Genomic DNA, 27293 nt, shown 5'->3' with positions numbered 1-27293 from the left:
TTACTCACACCAGCCACCTCCTAACTGAGAGTGGGCGGGCGAGGGCTTCCTTCTACGCTGGCTGGAGCAGCCTTCCTCATCTGCTCACTAAATGTGTTCTCCTTTGCTTCTGACAGGTTTCAGAGTAGCAGCCATGTTAGTCTGTATCCACAAAAAGAACAGGAGTACTTGTGACATGTAAACATGTGCAGGACTCACCACTGCAGTGCCTCATGCTGGTCGTCTCTGGGAATTAGCTTGTCCAGCCTCCAGAGCACCCTCTGCAGGCCGGTGTCCTGCTGCCACTTGGCCCTCGTGTCCCTCCTAGACCTGGTGCCCCATTATCTGGGGTGCTGCCCCCTAGCAGTAACCCCTCACTCTCAGGGTCTCCCCTCCCCAGTGAACCCCCAAACCTCTATCCCCACCTTGCCTCAGTCATGGGCTACTGCCAGTCACAAACTAGCCCCCGTTCCCTGGGGCAGACTGCAGTATAAGCCACTCATCACTGGCAAGGAGGGTTTGGACCTGCTGCCTCTGCCTACCCGTGGGCTGCCCTCTGCAACCGCTAGTACTCGTTGGCATTCCACTAGGCCATAGCCTGGGACTTTCCTAAGCCCCTCAGGGCAGGAGCGGGTGACCTTAGAGACTAACAAATTTATTTGAGCATAAGCTTTTGTGGGCTACAGCCCACTTCATCGGATGCAGAAAATGGAACATATAGTGAGGAGATATAGATACACATACAGAGAACATGAAAAGGTGGGAGTTGTCCTACCAACTCTAAGAGGCTAATTAAGAGGAAAAAAAAAACTTTTCTAGTCATAGTCAAGATAGCCCATTACAGACAGTTTGACAAGATGTGTGAGAATACTTCTCTCTGTCTTCCTGGAATGAGCTGCACTGTGTGGTGATGGGCGGGGGGGGAAAGAAGATCTGGGGTGTGCTGTTGGTAGGGGATGTGGTCATGTGTCAGGACCTAGATAGCATTGTTGTGAAGTGAAGGCCAGATGACTGCTGCAGAGGACACAGTGTCTGAAATGGCTCAAAGCTGCACTAAACCCTACATGTAGCTACTACCAGTGTTGCCCAGTGAGCAGACACCTCTTCATCCATCCTGGCAGTGGGGAGCACTGCTGGCTCCCTGCTTAAGACTGCTGTCTCATACAGCTCCATGCAGCCCCCTTCTCCTGTGCAAAGGGTCATGGCTTCCCCACAGGGAAAGGGGCAGGGAGGAAGTTTTATTGGCCTCTGGTCTCCCCACGATTTTGGGATGGGATGGGGAGGATCCCTCTTCCTTCCCCCTGGAGGGTCTCTCCCCTGTTGGGCAGCATAGGCCGACCTGGCAGTAACTCTGTGGCAGGCTATGGGGTGTCATGCAGCCCCTGCCCAACAGAGAGTTGGCCACACAGATTCTGTGTTCAAGCTAGTGAACAGGGGACCGCAAACAGGGGAGTTTGAGAGAGGACAAAGGAGAACCCCCTGCTGAAGGAACAAGGTGCGAGTACTAACCTTAGGGTGAGTGAGTTTGTTTGGCTATTTGTGTTTTTCTTTGTCGTTCAGGTTATTTCAGGGTTTCTCAAACAGGGGTCACCGCTTGTGTAGGGAAAGCCCCTGGCAGGCCGGGCTGGTGTGTTTACCTGCCCCGTCCACAGGTCCGGCGGATCGCTGCTCCGGGCCATTGGGGGCGGCAGGAGGTAACGGCTAGTAAGTCCCTGGGCCTGCGCCGCTTCCATCAGCCCCCATTGGCCCAGAGCAGTGATCCGTGGCCAGTGGGACCTGCGATCAGCCAGACCTGTGGATGGGACAGGTAAACACACCGGCCTGGCCCGCCAGGGGCTTTCCCTACACAAGTGGCGACCCCTGTTTGAAAAACCTTGGGTTATTTCAATTACAGGGTGTCATAAACAGATAGTTAAGGGTTAATGTCTCTTTTACCTGTAAAGGGTTAAGAAGCTCAGTAAACCTGGTTGATACCTGACCAGAGGACCAATGAAGGGACAAGATACTTTCAAATCTTGTTGGAGGGAAGTCTTTGTTGTGTTCTTTGTTTGGTTGTTGTTCTCTCTTGGATCTAAGAGGGGCCAGACGTGCACCCAGGTTTCTCCAATCTTTCTAAAACAGTTTCTCATGTGCAAGATAGTAAGTACTAGCTAGAAGGCGAATTAGTCTTTTGTTTGTTTTCTTTATTGCAAATGTGTATTTTGCTGGAAGGATATGTTACCTCTGTTTGCTGTAACTTGTACTTATGCTATGGGGGAGGGAGTTCCTCTAGTCTATATAAGCTGAATACCCTGTAAGCATTTCCATCCTGATTTTACAGAGAAATTTTTACCTTTTCATTTTCTTTAATTAAAAGCTCTCTTTTTAAGAACCTAATTGATTTTTCTTTGTTTTAAGATCCAGGAAATTGGGTCTGGACTCACCAGGGATTGGTGGGGAGGAAAGGAGGGGGGGATGGTTAATTTCTTCTTGTGTTAAGATCAAGGAGTTTGGATCTGTGTTCCCCAGGGAAAGGTTTAGGGGGAATGGAAAGTGTACCAAAACACTATATTTTTGGTTGGTGGCAGCGCTATCAGATCTAATCTAGGATTTAAGTTTAGAAGGGTACATGCAGGTCCCCACCTTTTGGACGCTAAAGTTCAGAGTGGGGAACAAACCCTTGACATGGTGGGAGCAGTGGGATTTTTTAAGAACCAAAAGCCAGTGAGATTTTTTTGTTCTCTCCTTCTAAGGCTTGGAAGCAGCCTGAGGGCAGAGGTGTTAAGTTTTTCTAACAAGGCTTTGTTAGAAAGGATTTCCAGCTGGGCTTAGCTGGAGGGTAATTACAGTTTGCAAAAGACAAGTCACAAACCAGTTTTTCTGGTCTCTTCTCATTCAGAGAAGTCCAGTTAAAAGCTGTGAGTCAGCAAACACCCGCAAAGGGCATTTGCAAGTGAAGTGTTTTTGTTTTCTTTTTCTAACTCTTCGGGCATAGAAAGTGTTAGAAAGTCTCTGGGCTTGGCTACACTTACAAATTTGCAGCGCTGCAGCAGGTGGTGCCCTCGCAAGCTGCGCAGCTGCAGCGCTGCGCGCAAAGCGCCAGTCAAAGCCCAAGCCCAAGCCAGGCTCCGAGCTCGCCGCTGTCGGTCTTCCCCCAGGGGGGGGAGGATGGACAGCGCTGGGCTTTTTTTTTTTCCTGCGCGCGCTGGCGACTAGCAGCGCGCAAGCTGTGCCGTAGCGCGCTGCCGCGGCAGCGCTTTGAAATGCAAGTGTAGCCAAAGCCTCTGTAACAAGCAGCCCTGAGCTGAAGCATCCCAGTTCAGTGAACTGCAGCGGGGTGTGGCCAGCACCAGAAAGCAGAAAAAATGAGTGCCAAGGAAGCATCTAAACAGGAGCTGGCAAGGCTGGAGGTAAAACAAAAAGAAATGGAGTTAAAAGAAAAAGAGCTGAAGATAAAACAAAAGGAGATGGAGATGAAAGAAGAGAGAGAGGCTGACCACAGAAGAGAGATGGAGAGGCAACAAAAACAGTTAGAAATGAAAGAAAAAGAGCTGGAGCTCCAAAGGGAGGCCCACCAGCAGGCCCTGGAATTAGCAAAGGCTAAGCCAGATGTTCCAGCCAACCCTAACAACCCTTCTTCAGGTACTGTTTCCCATCCCAGGAAATTTCCCACCTACAAGGCAAATGATGATACTGAGGCCTTCTTAGAAAATTTTGAAAGGGCCTGCCTTTGGTACAGCATCTCTAAAAACCAGTATATGATAGAGCTGAGGCCACAGCTCAGTGGACCCTTAGCAGAGGTGGCGGCTGAAATGCTTAAGGAACACATGAACAATTATACACTTTTTCAAACCAAGGCCAGAATCAGAATGGGGCTGACACCTGAGCATGCCCGTCGGCGGTTCAGAGCCCTAAGGTGGAAACCAGATGTGTCATTCACCCGACACGCCTACCACATTGGAAAGAATTGGGATGCCTGGATATAAGGAGCAAATATTAAATCTTCTTGACCTGCTGCTCACAAACAGGGAAGAAATAGTAGAGGAAGCAATAGTGGATGGGAACCTGGGAGGCAGTGACCATGAGATGGTCGAGTTCAGGAACCTGATATAAGGAAGAAAAGAGAGCAGTAGAACAGAGACCCTGGACTTCAGAAAATCAGACTTCGACTCCCTCAGGGAACTGATGGGCAAGGTCCCCTGGGAGAATAACATGACGGGGAAAGGAGTTGAGGAAAGCTGGCTGTATTTTAAAGAATCCTTATTGAGGTTGCAGGAACAAACCATCCCGATGTGTAGGAAGAAAAGTAAACATGGCAGGCGACCAGCTTGGCTTAACAGTGAAATCCTTGCTCGTCTTAAACACAAAAAAACAACTTACAAGAAGTGGAAGATTGGACAAATAACCAGGGAGGAGTATAAAAGTATTGCTCAGGCATGCAGGAGTGAAATTAGGAAGGCCAAATCACACTTGGAGTTGCAGCTAGCCGGAGATGTTAGGAGTAACAAGAAGGGTTTCTTCAGGTATGTTAGCAACAAGAAGAAAGTCAAGGAAAGTGTGGACCCCTTGCTGAATGAGGGAGGGAACCTAGTGACAGAGGATGTGGAGAAAGCTAGTGTACTCAATGCTTTCTTTGCCTCTGTCTTCACAGACAAGGTCAGCTCCCAGACAGCTGCACTCTGCAGCATGGTATGGGGAGGAGGTGACCAGCTCTCTGTGGAGAAAGAAGTAGTTCGGGACTATTTAGAAAAGCTGGACGAGCACAAGTCCATGGGGCCGGATGCACTGCATCCGACGGTGCTAAAGGAGTTGGCCGATGAGATTGCAGAGCCATTGGCCATTATCTTTGAAAAATCATGGCGATCGGGGGAGGTCCCGGATGACTGGAAAAAAGCTAATGTAGTGTCCATCTTTAAAAAAGGGAAGAAGGAAGATCCAGGGAACTACAGGCCAGTCAGTCTCACCTCAGTCCCTGGAAAAATCATGGAACAGGTCCTCAAGGAATCAATTCTGAACCACTTAAAGGAGGGGAAAGTGATCAGGAACAGTCAGCATGGATTCACCAAGGGCAAGTCATGCCTGACTAACCTAATTGCCTTCTATGATGAGATAACCGGCTCTGTGGATGAGGGGAAAGCAGTGGATGTGCTATTTCTGGACTTTAGCAAAGCTTTTGATACAGTCTCCCACAGTATTCTTGCCAGCAAGTTAAAGAAGTATGGGCTGGATGAATGGATGATAAGGTGGACAGAAAACTGGCTAGATGGTCAGGCTCAACGGGTAGTGATCAATGGTTCCATGTCTAGTTGGCAGCTGGTATCAAGCGGAGTGCCCCAAGGGTCGGTGCTGGGGCCGTTTTTGTTCAATATCTTCATTAACGATCTGGAGGATGGTGTGGACTGCACCCTTAGCAAGTTTGCAGATGACACTAAACTGGGAGGAGTGGTTGATACGCTGGAGGGTAGGGATAGGATACAGAGGGACCTAGACAAATTAGAGGATTGGGCCAAAAGAAATATGATGAGGTTCAACAAGGACAAGTGCAGAGTCCTGCACTTAGGACGGAAGAATCCCATGCACTGCTACAGACTAGGTACCGAATGGCTGGGCAGCAGTTCTGCAGAAAAGGACGAAAAGCTGAATATGAGTCAACAGTGTGCCCTTGTTGCCAAGAAGGCTAATGGCATTTTGGGTTGTATAAGTAGGGGCATTTCCAGCAGATCGAGGGACGTGATCATTCCCCTCTATTCAGCACTGGTGAGGCCTCATCTGGAGTACTGTGTCCAGTTTTGGGCCCCACACTACAAGAAGGATGTGGATAAATTGGAGAGAGTCCAGCGGAGGGCAACAAAATGATTAGGGGGCTGGAGCACATGACTTATGAGAAGAGGCTGAGGGAAATGAGATTGTTTAGCCTGCAGAAGAGAAGAATGAGGGGGGATTTGATAGCTGCTTTCAACTACCTGAAAGGGGGTTCCAAAGAGGATGGATCTAGACTGTTCTCAGTGGTAGAAGATGACAGAACAAGGAGTAATGGTCTCAAGTTGCAGTGGGGGAGGCTTAGGTTGGACATTAGGAAAAACTTTTTCACGAGTAGTGTGGTGAAGAAATGGAATGGGTTACCTATGGAGGTGGTGGAATCTCCTGAACATAAGAATGGCCGTACCGGGTCAGAAAGGTCCATCTAGCCCAGTATCTGTCTACCGACAGTGGTCAATGCCAGGTGCCCCAGAGGGAGTGAACCTAACAGGCAATGATCAAGTGATCTCTCTCCTGCCATCCATCTCCATCCTCTGACGAACAGAGGCTAGGGACACCATTCTTACCCATCCTAGCTAATAGCCATTTATGGACTTAGCCTCCATGAATTTATCCAGTCCCCTTTTAAACATTGTTATAGTCCCAGCCTTCACAACCTCCTCAGGTAAGGAGTTCCACAAGTTGACTGTGTGCTGCTTGAAGAAGAACTTCCTTTTATTTGTTTTAAACCTGCTGCCTATTAATTTCATTTGGTGACCCCTAGTTCTTGTATTATGGGAATAAGTAAATAACTTTTCCTTATCCACTTTCTCCACATCACTCATGATTTTATATACCTCTATCATATCCCCCTCTTAGTCTTCTCTTTTCCAAGCTGAAGAGTCCTAGCCTCTTTAATCTTTCCTCGTATGGGACCCTCTCCAAACCCCTAATCATTTTAGTTGCCCTTTTCTGAACCTTTTCTAGTGCTAGAATATCTTTTTTGAGGTGAGGAGACCACATCTGTACACAGTATTCGAGATGTGGGCGTACCATGGATTTGTATAAGGGCAATAATATATTCTCAGTCTTATTCTCTATCCCCTTTTTAATGATTCCTAACATCCTGTTTGCTTTTTTGACCGCCTCTGCACACTGTGTGGACATCTTCAGAGAACTATCCACGATGACTCCAAGATCTTTTTCCTGACTCGTTGTAGCTAAATTAGCCCCCATCATGTTGTATGTATAGTTGGGGTTATTTTTTCCAATGTGCATCACTTTACATTTATCCACATTAAATTTCATTTGCCATTTTGTTGCCCAATCACTTAGTTTTGTGAGATATTTTTGAAGTTCTTCACAATCTGCTTTGGTCTTAACTATCTTGAGTAGTTTAGTATCATCTGCAAACTTGGCCACCTGACTGTTTACCCCTTTCTCCAGATCATTTATGAATAAATTGAATAGGATTGGTCCTAGGACTGACCCTTGGGGAACACCACTAGTTACCCCTCTCCATTCTGAGAATTTACCATTAATTCCTACCCTTTGTTCCCTGTCCTTTAACCAGTTCTCAATCCATGAAAGGACCTTGCCTTTTATCCCATGACAGCTTAATTTACGTAAGAGCTTTTGGTGAGGGACCTTGTCAAAGGCTTTCTGGAAATCTAAGTACACTATGTCCACCGGATCCCCCTTGTCCACATGTTTGTTGACCTCTTCAAAGAACTCTAATAGATTAGTAAGACACGATTTCCCTTTACAGAAACCATGTTGACTATTGCTCAACAGTTTATGTTTTTCTATGTGTCTGAATTTTATTCTTAACTAGCAGCAAAGAATCCTGTGGCACCTTATAGACTAACAGACGTTTTGCAGCATGAGCTTTCGTGGGTGAATACCCACTTCTTCAGATGCAAGAATCTTCTTGCATCTGAAGAAGTGGGTATTCACCCATGAAAGCTCATGCTGCAAAACGTCTGTTAGTCTATAAGGTGCCACAGGATTCTTTGCTGCTTTTACAGATCCAGACTAACACGGCTACCCCTCTGATATTCTTAACTATTGTTTCAACTAATTTGCCCGGTACCGACGTTAGACTTACCGGTCTGTAATTGCCGGGATCACCCCTAGAGCCCTTTTTAAATATTGGCATTACATTAGCTAACTTCCAGTCATTGGGTACCGAAGCCGATTTAAAGGACAGGTTACAAACCTTAGTTAATAGTTCCGCAACTTCACATTTGAGTTCTTTCAGAACTCTTGGGTGAATGCCATCTGGTCCCGGTGACTTGTTAATGTTGAGTTTAATTCCAAAACCTCCTCTAGTGACACTTCAATCTGTGACAGTTCCTCAGATTTGTCACCTACAAAAGCCAGCTCAGGTTTGGGAATCTCCCTAACATCCTCAGCCGTGAAGACTGAAGCAAATAATCCATTTAGTTTCTCCGCAATGACTTTATCGTCTTTAAGCGCTCCTTTTGTATTTTGGTCGTCAAGGGGCCCCACTGGTTGTTTAGCAGGCTTCCTGCTTCTGATGTACCTAAAAAACATTTTGTTATTACCTTTAGAGTTTTTGGCTAGCCGTTCTTCAAACTCCTCTTTGGCTTTTCTTATTACACTCTTGCACTTAAGTTGGCAGTGTTTGTGCTTCTTTCTATTTGCCTCACTAGGATTTGACTTCCACTTTTTAAAAGGATGTCTTTATCTCTCACTGCTTCTTTTACATGGTTGTTAAGCCACAGTGGCTCTTTTTTAGTTCTTTTACTGTTTTTCTTAATTTGGGGTATACATTGAAGTTGGGCCTCTATTATGGTGTCTTTAAAAAGGGCCCATGCAACTTGCAGGGATTTCACTTTAGTCACTGTACCTTTTAACTTTTGTCTAACTAACCCCCTCATTTTTGTATAGTTCCCCCTTTTGAAATTAAATGCCACAGTGTTGGGCAGTTGAGGTGTTCTTCCCACCACAGGGATATTGAATGCTATTGTATTATGGTCACTATTTCCAAGCGGTCCTGCTATAGTTACCTCTTGGACCAGCTCCTGCGCTCCACTCAGGATTAAATCTAGAGTTGCCTCTCCCCTTGTGGGTTCCCATACCAGCTGCTCCATGAAGCAGTCATTTAAAGTATCGAGAAATTTTATCTCTGCATTTTGTCCTGAAGTGAAATGTTCCCAGTCAATATGGGGATAATTGAAATCCCCCACTATTATCGGGTTCTTAATTTTGATAGCCTCTCTAATTTCCCTTAGCATTTCATCATCACTATTACTGTCCTGGTCAGGTGGTCAATAATAGATCCCTAATGTTATATTTTTACTAGAGCATGAAATTTCTATCCATAGAGATTCTATGGAACATGTGGATTCGCTTAAGATTTTTACTTCATTTGAATCTACACTTTCTTTCACATATAGTGCCACTCCTCCCCCTGCACGACCTGTTCTGTCCTTCCGATATATTTTGTACCCCGGAATGATTGTGTCCCATTGATTGCTCTCAGTCCACCAGGTTTCTGTGATGCCTATTATATCTATATCCTCCTTTATCACAAGGCACTCTAGTTCACCCATCTTATTATTTAGACTTCTGGCATTTGTGTACAAGCACTTTAAAAACTTGTCCCTGTTTATTAGCCTGCCTTTTTCTGATGTGCCAGATTCTTTTTTATGTGACTGTTTATCATCTGATCCGGCCCTTACATTATACTCTTCAGTCCTCTGCTCCTGACTATAACCTGGAGATTCTCTATCATCAGACTCTCCCCTAAGAAAAGAGTGTGTCCGATCCACACGCTCCTCTGCAGCGGTCAGCTTCCCCCGCCCCCATCTCCTAGTTTAAAAACTGCTCTACAACCTTTTTAATGTTTAGTGCCAGCAGTCTGGTTCCACTTTGGTTTAGGTGGAGCCCATCTCTCCTGTATAGACTCCTCCCATCCCAGAAGTTTCCCCAGTTCCTAATGAACGTGAACCCCTCCTCTCTACACCATCGTCTCATCCACGCATTGAGACTCTGAAGCTCTGCCTGCCTACCTGGCCCTGCGTGTGGAACTGGGAGCATTTCTGAGAATGCCACCATAGAGGTCCTGGATTTCAGTCTCTTCCCTAGCAGCCTAAATTTGGCTTCCAGGACATCTCTCCTACCCTTCCCTATGTCATTGGTACCTACATGTACCACGATTACCGGCTCCTCCCCAGCACTACACATAAGTCTGTCTAGATGTCCTTCCTTAGAGGTTTTTAAGGTCAGGCTTGACAAAGCCCTGGCTGGGATGATTTAGTTGGGTTTGGTCCTGCTTTGAGCAGGGGGTTGGACTAGATGACCTCCTGAGGTCCCTTCCAACCCTGAGATTCTATGATTCTATGGAAGAGCTGTCCCTCCTGATGCAAATGGAACAGTTCTTACAGATTGTTCCTGAGGAAATAGAAAGGTACATCCTAGATGGGAAACCCAAAACTGTAACCAAGGCGGAGGAGATCGGAGCCAAATGGGTGAAAGTAGAAAAAAAAAAAAGCTACTAACAAGGGGAGCGAATATCATAGGGGGCAAACTGAAAATAAACCCTACCACCGGGGGCCACCCAAGACCCCACCTACAACCCAAGGAAAGCCCCAGACTACCTATTGTCCTACCTCACCAGTCTCCAGCAACCCACCTCGGCCCAGTGACCAGTCAGCTGGGCGATGTTTTAAATGTAATGAACTGGGACATATAAAGGCCAACTGCCCCAAGAACCCCAATTGAGTACAGTTCATTACACCACCATCACACCAAAGATCCCCAGGCCCAGATACCTCTCAAATACCCTCGGAGTGAAGGGAAACCTTGAGAGTGGGCGGAAAGAAGGTTATCGCGTGGAAAGACACCGAGGCACAAGTGTCAGTTATCCACCAATCCTTAGTGGACCCCAAATTCATCAACCCAAAGGCCCAAGTGACAATTCACCCATTCATGTCGAAATCTTTAACCTTGCCTACAGCTGAATTGCCTGTCCAGTACAAGGGCTGGTCAGGAAGGTGGACTTTTGCTGTCTATGACAATTATTCCATCTCCATGCTAGTGGGGGAAGACTTGGCCAACCATGTGAAGCTGGCCAAGAGGGTGGGAGTGGTCACCCGCAGCCAGGCCAAGCAAGCTTCCACACCCATCCCTGTTCCTGAGCCGTCCACAAGGGCCCCATCTGTGTTACCAGAGACCCAGACAGAGGTGGTGGAACCGGATTCCCTGCCAATGACTACAACAGCCATAGTACATCCAGTCCCAGAACCAGAACGGAAAAAGCAACCAGCACCAGAACCGTTACCAGCACTGACGCCAGCGCTTGCAAACCCATCTACCACTCCAACGCCAGAGGGCACCAGCGGGCCTGAACTGGCAGAAGCAGCAGACAATCCTACCCAAGAGGCTCAGCCAGAGCCTGAAATATCACCTAATGCACCAGCGGACAGCGGTTCACAGTCAACGGAAATAATCTCATCGCCTACATCGCTTCCACAGGGACCAAGCCCAAGACCACAGTCTAAGGAGGAACTGGTGTCTCCAGTCTCAAGGGAACAGTTCCAGACTGAGCAGGAAGCGGATAACAGCCTTCAAAAAGCTTGGGCGGCGGCACGGAGCACACCACCGCCTCTCAGCTCTTCTAACCAATCCCGGTTTGTTGTAGAACAAGGACTTTTATACTAGGAGACTCTTTCTGGTGAGCACCAGGAAGACTGGCATCCTCAAAAGCAGTTGGTAGTTCCAACTAAGTACCGGGTAAAGCTCTTAAGCTTAGCCCATGATCATCCCAGTGGTCATTCTGGGGTGAACAGAACCAAAGACAGGTTGGGGAAGTCCTTCCATTGGGAGGGAATGGGCAAGGACGTTGCTAATTATGTCCCATCTTGTGAGGTGTGCCAATGGGTGGGAAAACCCCCAAGACCAGGTCAGAGCCCCTCTCCAGCCACTCCCCATAATTGAGGTCCCATTTCAGCGAGTAGCTGTGGATATTATGGGTCCTTTCCCAAAAAAGGCCCCCAGAGGAAAGCAGTACATACTGACTTTCGTGGACTTCGCTACCAGATGGCCGGAAGCAGTAGCTCTAAGCAACACCAGGGCTAACACTGTGTGCTGGGCCTTAACAGACATTTTTGCCAGGGTAGGTTGGCCCTCCGACATTCTTACAAATTCGGGAACTAATTTCCTGTCAGGGACCATGAAAAACCTGTGGGAAGCTCATGGGTGAATCACTTGGTTGCCATCCCTTACCACCACCAAACCAATGGCCTGGTGGAGAGGTTTAATGGAACTTTGGGGGCCATAATACATAAATTCGTGAATAAACACTCCAATAATTGGGATCTAGTGTTGCAGCAGTTGCTTTTTGCCTACAGGGCTGTACCACATCCCAGTTTAGGGTTCTCACCATTTGAGCTTGTGTATGGCCACGAGGTTAAGGGGCCATTACAGTTGGTGAAGCAGCAATGGGAGGGGTTTACGCCTTCTCCAGGAACTAACATTCTGGACTTTGTAAGCAACCTACAAAGCACCCTCCAACACTCTTTAGCCCTTGCTAAAGAAAACCTAAAGGATGCTCAAACAGAGCAAAAGGCCTGGTATGATAGACATACCAGAGAGCGTTCCTTCAAGGTAGGAGACCAGGTTATGGTCTTAAAGGTGCAACAGGCCCATAAGATGAAAGTGTCATGGGAAGGGCCCTTCACGGTTCAAAAGCGCCTGGGAGCTGTTAACTACCTCATAGCATTTCCCAATTCCTTCCTAAAGCCTAAGGTGTACCATGTTAACTCTTTAAAGCCCCTTTATTCCAGAGAATTACAGGTTTGTCAGTTTACAGCCCAGGGAGGAGATGATGCTGAGTGGCCTGAAGGTGTCTACTATGAAGAAAAAAAGTAATGGTGGTGTGGAAGAGGTGAACCTTTCCACAACCCTGGAACGTCTGCAGCGGCAACAGATCAAGGAGCTGTGCACTCGCTTCGCCTCCTTGTTCTCAGCCACCCCAGGACAGACTGAATGAGCGTACCACTCCATTGACACAGGTAATGCTCACCCACTGAGAACCCCACCCTACCGGGTGTCTCCTCATGCCCAAGTTGCTATAGAACGGGAAATCCAAAACATGCACTGGTAGAGGGGCAGATTATACCTATCTGTAGCATGGGCTTCTCCAGTGGTTCTAGTTCCCAAACCAGATGGGGAAATACGCTTTTGAGTGGACTACCGTAAGCTAAATGCTGTAACTCGTCCCGACAACTATCCAATGCCACGCACCGATAAGCTATTGAAGAAATTGGGACGTGCCCAGTTCATCTCTACAATTGATTTAACCAAAGGGTACTGGCAAGTACCGCTAAATAAACCCACCAAAAAGAAAAAGTCAGCCTTCATCACCCATGCAGGGGTGTATGAATTTAATGTGCTTCCTTTCGGGCTGCAAAATGCACCTGCCACCTTCCAAAGCCTGGTAGATGGTCTACTAGCAGGATTGGGAGAATATGCAGTTGTCTACCTCAATGATGTGGCCATTTTTTCTGATTCATGGCCCGAACACCTAAAACACCTGGAAAAGGTCTTTGAGCGCATCAGGCAGGCAGGACTCACTGTTAAGGCCAAAAAGTGTTAAATAGGCCAAAACAGAGTGACTTACCTAGGGCACCAGGTGGGTCAAGGAACAATAAACCCCCTACAGGCCAAGGTGGAGGCTATCCAAAAAGTGGCCTGTCCCAAGGTCAAAGAAACAGGTCCAATCCTTCTTAGGCTTGGCTGGGTATTACAGGCAATTTGTGCCACACTACAGCCAAATTGCTGCCCCACTAACTGTCCTAACCAAAAAGACCCAGCCGAATGCAGTTAAGTGAACTAATGAGTGTCAAAAAGCCTTTACCCAGCTTAAGGTGACACTCATGTCTGACCCTGTGCTAAGGGCCCCGGACTTTGACAAACCCTTCCTAGTAACCACCAATGCATCTGAGTGTGGTGTGGGAGCAGTTCACAACTTCCATCCTGTCATGTTTCTCAGCAAAAAAACTGTCTAAAAGGAAAAGCCACTGGTCCATCAGTGAAAAAAAATGCTATGCCATTGTGTATGCCCTGAAAAAGCTACGCCCATACATTTGGGGATGGCGGTTCCAACTACAAACCGACCATGCTGCGCTAAAGTGGCTTCATACTGCCAAGGGAAACAACAAAAAACTTCTTCGATGAAGTTAGCTCCCCAAGATTTTGATTTTGAAATTCAACACATTTCAGGAGCTTCTAACAAAGTAGCTGATGCACTCTCCCGTAAAAGTTTCCCAAAATCAATTGGTTAAAAATTGTTCTTAAAATGTGAAAAATCTTGTAGTTTTACATAATTAGTAGTATATGTAACGGTGCATGTATTTTATTAATCTGTTTATTGTAAAGTTCTAGGAAGAAATCACCGCCAGTGTGGTTCCACACTGTCTGAGATTTGGGGGGGCGTGTCATAAACAGATAGTAAAGGGTTAATGTCTCTTACCTGTAAAGGGTTAAGAAGCTCAGTAAACCTGGTTGACACCTGACCAAAGGACCAATGAAGGGACAAGATACTTTCAAATCTTGTTGGAGGGAAGTCTTTGTTGTGTTCTTTGTTTGGTTGTTGTTCTCTCTTGGATCTAAGAGGGGCCAGACGTGCAACCAGGTTTCTCCAATCTTTCTAAAACAGTTTCTCATGTGCAAGATAGTAAGTACTAGCTAGAAGGCGAATTAGTCTTTTGTTTGTTTTCTTTATTGCAAATGTGTATTTTGCTGGAAGGATATGTTACCTCTGTTTGCTGTAACTTGTACTTATGCTAGGGAGACCCTGTAAGCATTTCCATCCTGATTTTACAGAGATAATTTTTACCTTTTCGTTTTCTTTAATTAAAAGCTTTTTAAGAACCTAATTGATTTTTCTTTGTTTTAAGATCCAGAAAATTGTGTCTGGACTCACCAGGGATTGGTGGTGGGGGGGAAAAGGAGAGGGGGGATGGTTAATTTCTTCTTGTGTTAAGATCCAAGGAGTTTGAATCTGTGTTCCCCAGGGAAAGGTTTGGGGGGGAATGGAAAGTGTACCAAAACACTATATTTTTGGTTGGTGGCAGCGCTATCAGATCTAAGCTAGGATTTAAGTTTAGAAGAGTACATGCAGGTCCCCACCTTTTGGACGCTAAAGTTCAGAGTGGGGAACAAACTCTTGACACAGGGTCAATTGGAATTGTGTGTTTGGGGACAGTTTGAGCCTTTGTTCCCTTGATCATCCTCAATCAGCCTTGTGATCACCCTCCCCCTGTGTGATTAACGAGGGGGTAGGGCTGACCTAGGAGGGAAGGCCTTAAAAGCCAGAGGCTAAGTGAACAAGGGGAACTAGCGAACAGGGGACCTCGAACAAACAGGGGAGTTTGAGAGAGGGAGTTTGTAGGAGGGAGACGATAATATTGCTATGGTTTGGAAGGACCACATCGCCAGTGCCAATACTTTTCCCATCTCCTCCACCTGTGCCTGTATCCAGACAGAACCTAACCACAAATGCCTCTATCCAGATCCTGGTGTGGATTTGCAGAAACTGTGGCCTGCATTTCCCACTCACAGAAAACCAGGCTGGGGGGGAACCATCCAGTGTGAAAGGTGCCCGCTGGTGGAATCTCTCCGGAAGCAGATGGGAGAGCTACAGGAGGAGGTGGCTAGACTGAGGAGCATCTGTGCACAAGAGGAGTCCATTGACAGTATTCATGTGGAGACTTCCTAGGCGGAGGATGCTATCCAGCTAGACAGGATTGCTGTCACGCCCCCAGGGGAGGAGGATAACACTCTGATACAGGGTGGACACTGGCTGCTAGTTACTTCTGGCAGCAGGCAGTGCTCCACCCCTACTCCCAACCCACCCACTATGGTGATGGAGAACCGTTATGCTGTCCTCACAATGAGTGATGAGGAATTATCCCCAAAGGCTGAAGAGGAGAAGCCATGTTTCCCGCCCCCCCCCCAGGCTGGGAGGATCACAGCCACCACTCCCAGGAGGAAATGTAGGGTAGGGGTGGTTGGAGACTCTGAGGTGGATGGAGGCACCCATCTGTTGCCCTGACATGGCATCCTGGGAGGTATGCTGTCTGCCAGGGGCCTGTTCTGAGACATTACAAAGGGATTGTTGAGGATCATCTGGCCCTGCCCTCTGACTACTACCCCATGCCTGGTCATCCATGTGGGCACTAATGATACAGCAAGGTATGACCCTCAGCAGATCAGAAGTGACTACAGGGCTCTGGGAGTAAGGGTGAAGGAGTTGGGAGCACAGGTGGTGTTCTCTTCAGTCTTTCCAGTCAAGGGTAGGGGCTAGGGTGACCAGATGTCCCGATTTTATAGGGACAGTCCTAATTTTTGGGTCTTTTTCTTATATAGGCTTCTATTATCCCCACCTCCGTCCTGATTTTTCACACTTGCTGTCTGGTCACCCTAGTAGGGGTCCAGGCAGAGATAGATGCATCCTGGAGGTGAATGGCTGGCTGCGAGGATGATGTTACCAGGAAAGCTTCAGCTTCCTTGACCACAGGATGCTTTTCCAGGAAGAAGAAGGACTGCTAAACAGAGATGGGATCCACCTGTTGAGGAAGGGAAAGAGCATATTTGGCTACAGACTGGCTAACCTCATGAGGAGGGCTTTAAATTAGGTTCAACGGGGGCAGGTGACCAAAGCCCACAGATAAGTCAAAAACATAGAGACCTGGGAGAAGGGTAGGAATCTGGGGGGAGCATGGGCTGTTATAGCAGAAATAAGGGAGAGACAAGACAGAACTGGGGGGTGGGGGAGGGAATCAAATCAGTATCTTAATTGTCTGCATACTAAAGTGAGAAGTATGGGGAATAAGCACGAAGAACTCTAAATGCTAGTAAATAAACACAGCTATGACATAGTTGGCATCACAGAGACTTGGTGGGATAATATACATGACTGGAATATTGGTATAGAACAGGGATTGGTAACCTTTGGCACGTGGCTCACCAGGGTAAGCACCCTGGCTTCCCGCAGCCCTCATTGGCCTGGAGTGGCGAACCGCAGCCAGTGGGAGCCACGATCGGCCAAAACTGCGGAGGGGCAGGTAAACAAACTGGCCTGGCCCGCCAGGATGCTTACCCTGGCGAGCTGTGTGCCAAAGGTTGCTGATCCCTGGTATAAAAGGATACAGCTTGCTCAGGAAGGAGAGGCAGGGAAAAAAGGAAGGAGGTGTTGCCTTATATATTAAAAATGTATATACCTGGACTGAGGTTGAGATAGAAATAAGAGACAGACTTGTTGGAAGTCTCTGGGTAAGGCTAAAAGGGGTAAAAAACAAGGGTGATGTCATGGTAGGGATCTATTAGAGACCACCAAACCAAGAAGAAGAGATGGATGAGGCTTTTAAAAAACAAAACAAAAAAAATCATCCACATCACAGGACTTAGTGGTGATGGGAGACTTCAACTACCCAGACATCAGTTAGGAAAATATCATATCAGGGCACAGATTTTCCAGTAAGTTCTTGGAATGTAATGGAGACCATTTTTATTTCAGAAGTTGGAGAAAGCTACTGGGGGGAGGCTGTTCTAGATTTAATTTTGACAAATAGGGAGGAACTGGTTGAGAATTTGAAAGTGGAAGGCAACTTGGGTGAAAGTGATCATGAAATAGTAGAGTTCATGATTCTAAGGAATGGTAGTAGGGAGAACAGCAAAATAAAGACAATGGATTTCAAGAAGGCAGTCTTTAGCAAACTCATGAATTTGGTAAGTAAAATCCCATGGGAAGCAAGTCTAAGGGGGAAAACAATTGAAGACAGTTGTCAGTTTTTCAAAGATACATTATTAAGGGCACAAGAGCAAACTATCCCACTGTGTAGAAAAGATAGAAAGTATGGCAAGAAACCACACAGGCTTAACTAGGAGATCTTCAATGATCTAAAACTAAAAAAAGTCCTACAAAAAGTGGAAACTCAGTCAAATTACAAAGGATGAATATAAACAAATAACACAAGTACGTAGGGACAAAATTAGAAAAGCCAAGGCACAAAACGAGATCAAACTAGCTAGGGACATAAAGGGAAAAAAGAAAACATTCCACAAATACATTAGAAGTGTTGGTGTCATTAGGCATAAATCTAGGTAACTAGGCCTGAATGAACCAAAGTTACCCCATGCTCTTCCATGTTTAAACTTTAATCAACCTAACGGACCAGCAACAGAGAATGAAATGTGTAGCATCCTGCTTAGTTATCAGTTGCAACACTGCTTAAACCGGTACCAAAAGGTGATAATGAGGCCTGCATGGGGCAAAATAACAAATCGAAGAAAATAAAACAAGATAACGGTTCAAAGAAGAGTTACTAATGAGCTAGACTGGTAGTCGCCCAAAAATGACTTAACTGCTTAATGTAATTACCGACTTAGTGTAGCTGTTACAGGGAGATGGGAGGGAGGAAGAGGGAGTGGGGGGGAATAGAAACAGCTTAGCTAAAGTTATGTATAAAAGGAGAAAAACTGCTTGTAGTTGTGGGGTGCTTGATTTGAGACGTGTCTGTCTCCTAGCATCCTGCTTTGAGATCTCAAATAAAAACTTTGTCTGCTTCTCCACCTTGGTGTGTTCATTGGCGCGAAGCACACCGGGCAACGAACCCTGCTGTTGCTGTCCTCGGGCACTCTGTGCCGGCAATAGAAGCAAGAGGAAGACCAAGGACAGAGTAGGCCCGTTACTCAATGATGGGGGAAAGACAATAACAGAAAATGTGGAAACGGCAGAGGTGCTTAATGACTTCTTTGTTTTGGTTTTTACCAAGAAGGTTGGCGACGATTGGATGCCTAACATAGTGAATGCCAGTGAAAGTGAGGTAGGATTAGAGTCTAAAATAGGGAAAGAACAAGTCAAAAATTACTTAGATAAGTTAGATGTCGTCAAATCACCAGGGCCTGATGAAATGCATCTTAGAATACCCAAGGAGCTGACTGAGGAGATATCTGAGCCATTAGCAATTATCTCTGAAAAGTCATGGAAGACAGGAGATGTTCCAGAAGACTAGAAAAGGGCAAATATAGTGCACATCTACAAAAAAGGGAAATAAGGACAACCTGGAGAATTACAGACCAGTCATCTTAACTTCTGTACCCAGAAAGATAATAGAGCAAATTGTGATGTTGCACTCCATGTTTTTATGAAAATATGCTAATGAGTGTGAATATAATGTAACTGGAATATGCTTCATGCAAAAGGCCTCTTGTAAGGTATCATTACAAAGTTTATAATCTACTGAGTGTGATCATCCTATTTGTATAAATGTATCATTCTTGTATCTGAAATTAGAAATATGAAATATAACTCTGAGGTCCTATTGTAATTATGCACAGTGTAGGCCATTAATGGCGGTTTGGAATCTAGATGGCTCCCATCAACTAGGACAATTGGTTGTAGTTGTTTACTTGCAAGCCTTCCTGTGAGTCAGGCCAGGAAGAATGAAGGCTTGGGGTCTCATGGGACATGTAACCATGTCACCTGACACTGGAATCCATCTTAAACCTGGTGCTTTTCCATTTAGAAGGAGGGGTGGGGACCCAGGGGACAAAAGATTCCTGCCTTGTGCCAAAGCTATATAAGGGGGTGGAACTGAACAAAGGAGGTTCTAGTCATGAGAAATCCCCCGAGCTGGAGCAAACAAGAACTGTACCAGGGGAAGGACTGGGCCCAGATTGGGAAGGAGTCCAGTCTGTGAAAGAAACTTATTGGAACATCTGTGAGGGTGAGATTTTATCTGTAATTAGGCTTAGACTTGCATGTTTTGTTTGATTTTGCTTGGTAACTTACTTTGTTCTGTCTGTTATTACTTGGAACCACTTAAATCCTACTTTTTATACTTAATAAAATCACTGTTGCTTTTTAAATTACCCCAGAGTAAGTAAGGGTATGTCTACACTACAAGAGTAGTTCGATTTAACTTAGGTCGAATTTGTGGATTCGACGTTATGAATTCGAATTTGTGTATCCACACTAAGGACACTAATTCGACTTTGTGAGTCCACACTAACGGGGCAAGCGTCGACTTTGGAAGCGGTGCACTGTGGGAAGCTATCCCACAGTTCCCGCAGTCCCCGCTGCCCATTGGAATGCTGGGTAGAGCCCCCAATGCCTGCTGGGGGAAAAATGTGTCGAGGGTGGTTTTGGGTAACTGTCATTCAACCGTCACTCCCGCCCTCTCTCCCTGAAAGCGCCGGCGGGAAATCTGTTACCGCACTTTTCTGGTCAGTGACAGCGCGGACGCCACAGCACTGCGAGCATGGAGCCCGCTGCGATCATTGCTGCACTTATGGCCGTTGTCAACTCCTCGCACCTTATCGTCCACCTCTTCCACAGTCAGCTGCTGAGAAATCGGGCAAGGAGGCTCCGGCAGCGCGGTGAGGACATGAAGTGTCAGAGTGGCACAGACCTCTCACAAAGCACGGGATCCGCGCGCGAGATCATGGTGGCAATGGGTCATGTTCATGCTATGGGACGGCGATTCTGGGCCCGGGAAACAAGCACGGACTGGTGGGACCGCATAGTGCTGCAGGTCTGGGATGAATCACAGTGGCTGCGAAACTTCAGGATGTGTAAGGGCACTTTCCTTGAACTGTGTGACTTGCTGGCCCCTGCCCTGAAGCGCCAGGACACCCGGATGCGAGCAGCCCTGACTGTGCAGAAGCGAGTGGCCATAGCCCTCTGGAAACTTGCCACGCCAGACAGCTACCGGTCAGTAGCAAACCACTTTGGCGTGGGCAAATCTACCATGGGGGTTGCTGTGATGCAAGTAGCCCACGCAATCGTTGAGCTACTGCTCTCAAAGTTAGTGACCCTGGGAAACGTCCAGGTCGTCATAGATGGCTTCGCCGCGATGGGATTCCCAAACTGTGGTGGGGCTACAGATGGCACTCACATCCCTATCCTGGGACCGGCCCACCAGGCCAGCCAGTATATTAACTGAAAGGGCTACTTTTCAATGGTGCTGCAAGCACTGGTGGACCATAGGGGACGTTTTACCAACATCTATGTCGGGTGGCCGGGCAAGGTTCATGACGCGCGTGTTTTCAGGAACTCTGGTCTGTTTAGATGCCTGCAGGAAGGTAGTTTCTTCCCGGACCACAAAATAACTGTTGGGGATGTGGAGATGCCTACAGTGATCCTCGGGGACCCAGCCTACCCACTAATGCCCTGGCTCATGAAGCCCTATACAGGCACCCTGGACAGGGACAAGGAGCTCTTCAACTACCGGCTGAGCAAGTGCAGAATGGTGGTGGAGTGTGCTTTCGGACATCTCAAGGGGAGATGGAGGAGCTTACTGACTCGCTCGGATCTCAGCGAAACCAATATCCCCATTGTTATAGCAGCTTGCTGTGTGCTCCACAATCTCTGTGAGAGCAAGGGGGAGACCTTTATGGCGGGATGGGAGGTTGAGGCAAATCGCCTGGCTGCTGATTACGCTCAGCCAGACACCCGTGCCATTAGAAGAGCCCAGCAGGAAGCGCTGTGCATCCGGGAGGCTTTGAAAGCTAGGTTCCTCAGAGAGCAGGGTAACCTATGACTGTCCAGTCTCTTTACAGAGAAGCTGAACCTGCTCCCGTTTCACTTACTATTCACTTTTTTCAGCGGTTACATACCCCGTTCCCCAGGTTTCCCCCCTTCCAACAGACGTTTAAAAATAAATTTATTGGAACACTTTTAATTCAAAGTTTTCTTTACTAACGAATTTGCGTTAAAGGGTTCAAACAGGGACGCAGACTGTGGTGGGTACGGTGTGCAGTGATGTACAGACCGCTTCTACACTCGAGGACTGACAGGCTCCTGCTCCTACAGCGGTCTCTGGGGGGAGGACGGTTACAGGAGGGTGTGCAGGAAGGGGTGGGTTTGCAGGAAGGGGTGAGGGGTGTGTGGGAAGGATGAGTAGGTGTAGGGGGATGATGGTTCTGGCTGGGGCTCAGGGCATCGGAGAGGTTCATGGCTAGGGTGGAAGGGCATGGTACGGGCAGCCTGCCTTGCCATTTGTGTATGCCAGGCGCTCGGACCCTGGAGCAGCATACACCTCCCAGACTGACCTGGGGCAGCAGACACCTCCCACAGTGACCCGGGTGCCTAGTAACTGCACTCTGTGTGTGACCTGCTGTTGATCCTGCCCCCATGTCTGTACCCTGTTAATGGTGGCTGTCCTATGCAATTAACAAACCCCTCCCCCCCCCCCCCCCACAAAGTCTTCTGCAAAGAAACATGACGGAAACAGTAATGAACAGCAAATTATTTTTAATACTCAACTACACAGTTGGGGGATGAAACTGGGATTTGGGATCGGGTGAGCCAGGAAGGGAAGCAATTCTCATACTTTAGGGAATGAGAGCTGTTTGGTACATGAGCGCTCTGCTGGGGTGGAGTGACAGTTTTCACAGCCCCTACCGCCCCTCCTTCTTGTGATTTTGGGTGAGGGGGGGGGGACAGGACTTTGTGGCGGGGGAGGGCGGTTGCAGATACAGTTCAGGGGGGCTCTCTGCTCCTGCCTGTGGTCCTGCAGAACATCCACAAGGCGCCGGAGCATGTCCGTTTGCTCCCTCATTAGTCCAAGCAGCGTTTGAGTCGCCTGCTGGTCTTCCTGCCGCCACCTGTCCTCCCGTTCGCTGTGTGAGCGCTGCTGCTGAGAGAGGGTCTCCCTCCACTGGCTCTGCTGGGCCGCCTCGGCTCTGGAGCAGGCCATCAGTTCAGCGAACATCTCGTCCCGAGTCTTTTTCTTTCGCCGCCTAATCTGCGCCAGCCTCTGTGAGGGGGATGCCGGGGCAGTTCGGGAAAGAGCCGCAGCTGTGTGATGGGAAAAAGGAAGTGATTTCCTTGCAAAGATACATGTTTGCGAACACTGAACACAGTCTACTCAGTTTCTGTGAACAAGACCATACAGGGCACCTAATCTCAGGTGCTCTCAGGACAAGTTCGAATTTTCAGCATTCGCTTGCATTGCCTGGGGTCTTGCACTGGAGATCGGACAAGCGGGGCAGGACAGCAGAATCCGTGTAGCAGCCAGGCCTGGTAAGCCGTAAACTTTAGGCTGCTTAACAGTTAATGGATAGCAGTGCCCTCCTGCTGCAGGCAATCTGGAAAGCATAAAGTCTGACCCTGTTCCAGCCCCTCACGGCTGTCCCCGGGAAAGATCCCTGTATGCTTTTCCTCTGCAGCCTCCAACACGTGGCTGTTAAACGACGGTCATTGTTATGCAAAGGAAAAGTCAAGCATTCACAATAGTAACATTAAAGTAATTCTCCTAATTAGATGCAGCAGTTGCCGAGCGAGATCACCCTGAGGCGGGTCAGCAGGAGAAACAGAGAGCGCATGCTGCGTGAATCCCTGCACAGACCAGGGCCCTATGCTGCCATGCTGGTCGAGGCAATGCTCCCACTATACCTCAGGATGGCCTGGCGCGGAAGAGTGTGCTTCCACGGAGCACCCAATAAGGCACCTCTCCCCAGGAACCTCCTGCGGAGGCTTTTCGAGTACCTCTCCGAGAGCTTCGTGGAACTGTCCCAAGAGGATTTCTGTTCGATCCCTATAGGCATTGACCTTCTTTTCATATAGTTTTTATTCCTGTTTTGTTAAAAAATAAATGTTTACATGTTTATAGCACTTACCGACTGATCCTTCCCCTGATTCGGAGTCCGGGTTAACGGCCGGGGAGGGTTGGTAGGGGATCTCTGTGAGGGTGATGAAGAGATCCTGGCTGTCGGGGAAAGCAGTATTGTAAGCGCTGTCGCCTGCCTCGTCCTCCACAAACCCTTCCTCATCTTCCCCATCGGCGAACATCGCTGAGGAACTGCCCGTCGACACTATCCCATCCTCAGAGTCGACGGTCACTGGTGGGGCAGTGGTGGCAGACCCACCGAGAATGGCATGCAGTGCCTCGTAGAAGCGGCATGTCTGGGGCTGGGCTCCGGAGCGTCCGTTTGCCGCTTTGATTTTTTGGTAGCCTTGTCTCAGGTCCTTGATTTTCACGCGGCACTGCGTTGCATCCCGGCTGTATCCTCTGAGTGCCATGGCTTTGGAGACCTTCTCGTAGGTCTTTGCATTCTGTTTTTTGGAGCGCAGCTCCGAAAGCACAGACTCATCGCCCCACACAGCGATCAGATCCAAGACTTCCCGGTCAGTCCATGCTGGGGCCCTCTTTCTACTCTGAGATTGCATGGACTCCTCTGCTGGAGAGCTCTGCATCGCTGCCAGTGCTGCTGAGCTCGCCACGACGTCCACACAGGAAATGAGATTCAAACTGGCCAGACAGGAAAAGGAATTCAAATTTTCCCGGGGCTTTTCCTGTATGGCTGATCAGAACATCTGAGCTCGGACTGCTGTCCAGAGCGTCAACAGAGTGGTGCAGTGTGGGATAGCTCCCGGAGCTACTAAGTTCGATTTGCATCCACACCTAGCCTAATTCGACATAGCCATGTCGAATTTAGCGCTACTCCCCTCGTTGGGGTGGAGTACCGAATTCGAACTAAAGAGCCCTCTAGGTTGAATTAAATGGCTTCCTGGTGTGGACGGGTGCGCGGTTAATTCGAATTAACGCTGCTAAATTCGAATTAAAGTCCTAGTGTAGACCAGGCCTAAGTAATACCTGGGGGAGCAAACACCAGTGCATTTCTCTCCATCAGTGTTATAGAGGGAGGACAATTTAGGAGTTTACCCTGCATAAGCTTTATACAGAGTAAAACAGATTCATTTGGGGCTTGGATCCCATTTGGAGCTGGGTGTCTCGGTGCTGGAGACAGGAGCACTTCTTAAGCCGTTTTCAGTTAAGTCTGCAACTTTGGGGCATGTGGTTCAGACCCTGGGTCTGTGTTGGAACAGACTGGCATGTCTGGCTCAACAAGGCAGGGTCCTGGAGGCCCAAACTGGCAGAGAAAATGGGCTCAGAGGTAGTCTCAGCGCCATCAGGTGACAGTCCCAAGGGGGTCTCTGGGGCCGAACCCATCACACAAATAATTAAGCAATCAATTTGCAAACACTGAGAGATAACAAGGTGATAAATAACAGTCAGCATGGATTTGTCAAGAACGAATCATGTAAAACCAACCTGATAGCTTTCTTTGACAGGGTAACAAGCTTTGTATATGGGGGCACGTAGTAGACGTGGTATATCTTGATTTTAGTTAGACTTTTGATACTGTCTTGCATGACCTTCTCATAAACAAGCTAGGGAAATACAACCTAGATGGAGCTACTATAAAGTAGGTGCATAACTGGTTGGAAAATTGCTCCCAGAGAGTAATCAGTGGTTCACAGTCATACTGGAAGGGCATAATGAGCAGGGTCCCGCAGGGATCAGTTCTGGGTCTGGGTCTGCTCAATATCTTCATCAATGATTTAGATAATGGCATTGTTGGTGTCCCTAGGCCTAAGTAAACCAAAGTTGTGACTTTGGGCCTGAGTGAACCAAAGTTCTTCCATGCTGTGAACTTTAACCAGCCTAAGATGCTAATAAACAGCAAGCAAAATGTGTAACTGTCAGCTTTCTTAGCTTGCAGCTGTAGGACAGCTTAAAACAGCAAAAAGCGGCAGTAAGACGGGGGGAGAAGGGGGAGGAAAATCTGCATGCGTCTGTGCTGTGAAGGCCATAGATAAATATGCGAATGAGAACAGTTCTAACAAGCTACATTATAGTGTTAAGTGTAACTGTTGCAAGGGGGAGGGAAAAAGGGGGAAAAAACAAGGGGGGTATAAATGCTGGGACCCCGCCTGCGTGCGGATGTGCAGGATTTGAGAATGCTTTTTCTCCCTGGCACCTTTTTTGAGCTCAAATAAACTTGGTTTGCTTCTCCACCCTGGTGTGTTAATTAGTGCGACGCACACCGGGCAACGAACCCCCACTGTTGCTCCTCCTCGGGCCCTTTGGGCCGGCAACAGCATAGAGAGTAGAGTTATAAAATTTGCAGACAATACCAAGCTGAGAGGGGTTGTAAGTGCTTTGGAGGCTAGGATTAAAATTCAAAATGATCAGGACAAACTGGAGAAATGGTCTGAAGAAAATAGGATGAAATTCAATAAGGACAAATGCAAAGTACTCCACTTAGGAAGGAACAATCAGTTGCACACATACAAAATGGGTAATGACTGCCTAGGTAGGAATTCTGCAGAAAGGGATCTGGGGGTTAGAGTGGATCACAAGCTAAATACAAGTCAACAGTGTAACACTGTTGCAAAAAAAGCAGACATCATTCTGGGATGTATTAGCAGGAGTGTTGTAAGTAAGACACAAGAAGTAATTCTTTCGTTCTACTCTGCGCTGATTAGGCCTCAACTGGAGTATTGTGTCCTGTTTTGAGTGCCAGATGTGGACAAATATTGGAAAAAGTGCAGAGAAGAGCAACAAAAATTATTAAAGGTCTAGAAAATATGACCTATGAGGGAAGACTGAGTTTAGTCTGGAAAAGAGAAGAGTGAGAGGGGACATAATTTCAAGTACAAAAAAGGTTGTTACAAAGAGGACAGAGAAGAATTGTTCTTCTTAACCTCTGAGGATGGGACAAGAAGCAACGGGCTTAAATTGCAGCAAGGGAGGCTGTGGGACATTAAGAAAAACTTCCTGTCAGGGTGATTAAGCACTGGAACAAGTTGTGTAGGGAGGTTCTGGAATCACCACCACTGGAGCTTGTCTAGACAAACACCTGTCAGGGATGGGCTAGGTACTTAGTCCTGCCAGGAGTGCAGGGGACTGGACTCAGCGACTTCTCACTGTCCCTTCCAGGTCTATGAGTGGATGTGGGAAGAGGGGCTGCACCCTGAAACCAGCCCACTCAGAGTCAGGCCTTTGGGGAGGGCACAGCTGGCTCTTCCCACCTCACCCCTTCCCCCCCGCTCTGTCTCAGCCCCTATCCCACAGCCTCTTGCCCCTCCACTTTCCTCCCCACTCGAGAAACAGCCTCTATCCGCGGTTGATTTGACAGCGTCGGTTTCAAAGCGGCCAATCACTGTTACGGGAAGGGAGCGGCCTGGCACTGATTGGCTGAAGCAAGACCTACCCGTTCCCGCGCATTCGCTGCTAGCCGATCCCACAGCAGAAACGGGGGAACCTTCGCTCACCAATGACAACGCGAGGAAACAGAATTGTCATCATCCCCACTGTGACCAATGGGAAGGCGTCAGCGCGCAGGCTGCGGACGTAATTCCGCCATCATGGAGCCCTCTCAGTCACACAGTTGATCCTGCCTCTTACTCGTTAATGGCTTATAAGAGTTGACCTATCTTAGAGTGACAGACATGGTAGCCAACCAATGACAAAAGCGGTGTTGGGCTAAAAAATACATTTAACCAATCACAGAGGCCTATAGGCTAGGGCGGGGTCTGATGAGTTATTCATCCAATCAGAAAGGAAAATGTAAAGGAAACGGGGGAGAATGACAGGCCACTCAGAATGGAAAATTGGAGCATGGTCGGGGAGTGACACGTTTCTCAGCCAATCGTTATCTTTTTCTCCGTCCCAAGGGGAAGAAAGTGGCAGAGCCACTCCTAGCCTCGCCCTCACTTTCTTTGCTCTCATTGGCCAATATTGTGCTCGACTTCCATCCTAGCCAATTACTGC

The 27293-nt window shown here is 47.7% G+C and overlaps 1 long non-coding RNA gene across 1 annotated transcript; it reads right to left on the bottom strand.

Annotated features, from left to right (window-relative positions):
- LOC120380627 lies at positions 1-26979 on the bottom strand. Its single transcript, XR_005587845.1, has 3 exons — positions 26734-26979; positions 16113-16295; positions 1-141 (listed from the first exon to the last, which is right to left on the bottom strand). It is a non-coding gene; the product is annotated as an uncharacterized LOC120380627 (long non-coding RNA).
- Between the last annotated feature and the right edge of the window lie 314 nt (positions 26980-27293).

The sequence above is a fragment of the Mauremys reevesii genome, linkage group 13 (genome assembly GCF_016161935.1).
Source record: "Mauremys reevesii isolate NIE-2019 linkage group 13, ASM1616193v1, whole genome shotgun sequence".
Lineage (NCBI taxonomy): Eukaryota > Metazoa > Chordata > Testudines > Geoemydidae > Mauremys > Mauremys reevesii.
Note: the sequence above shows the minus strand (reverse complement) of the source record. Positions and strands in the feature narration are given on the sequence as shown.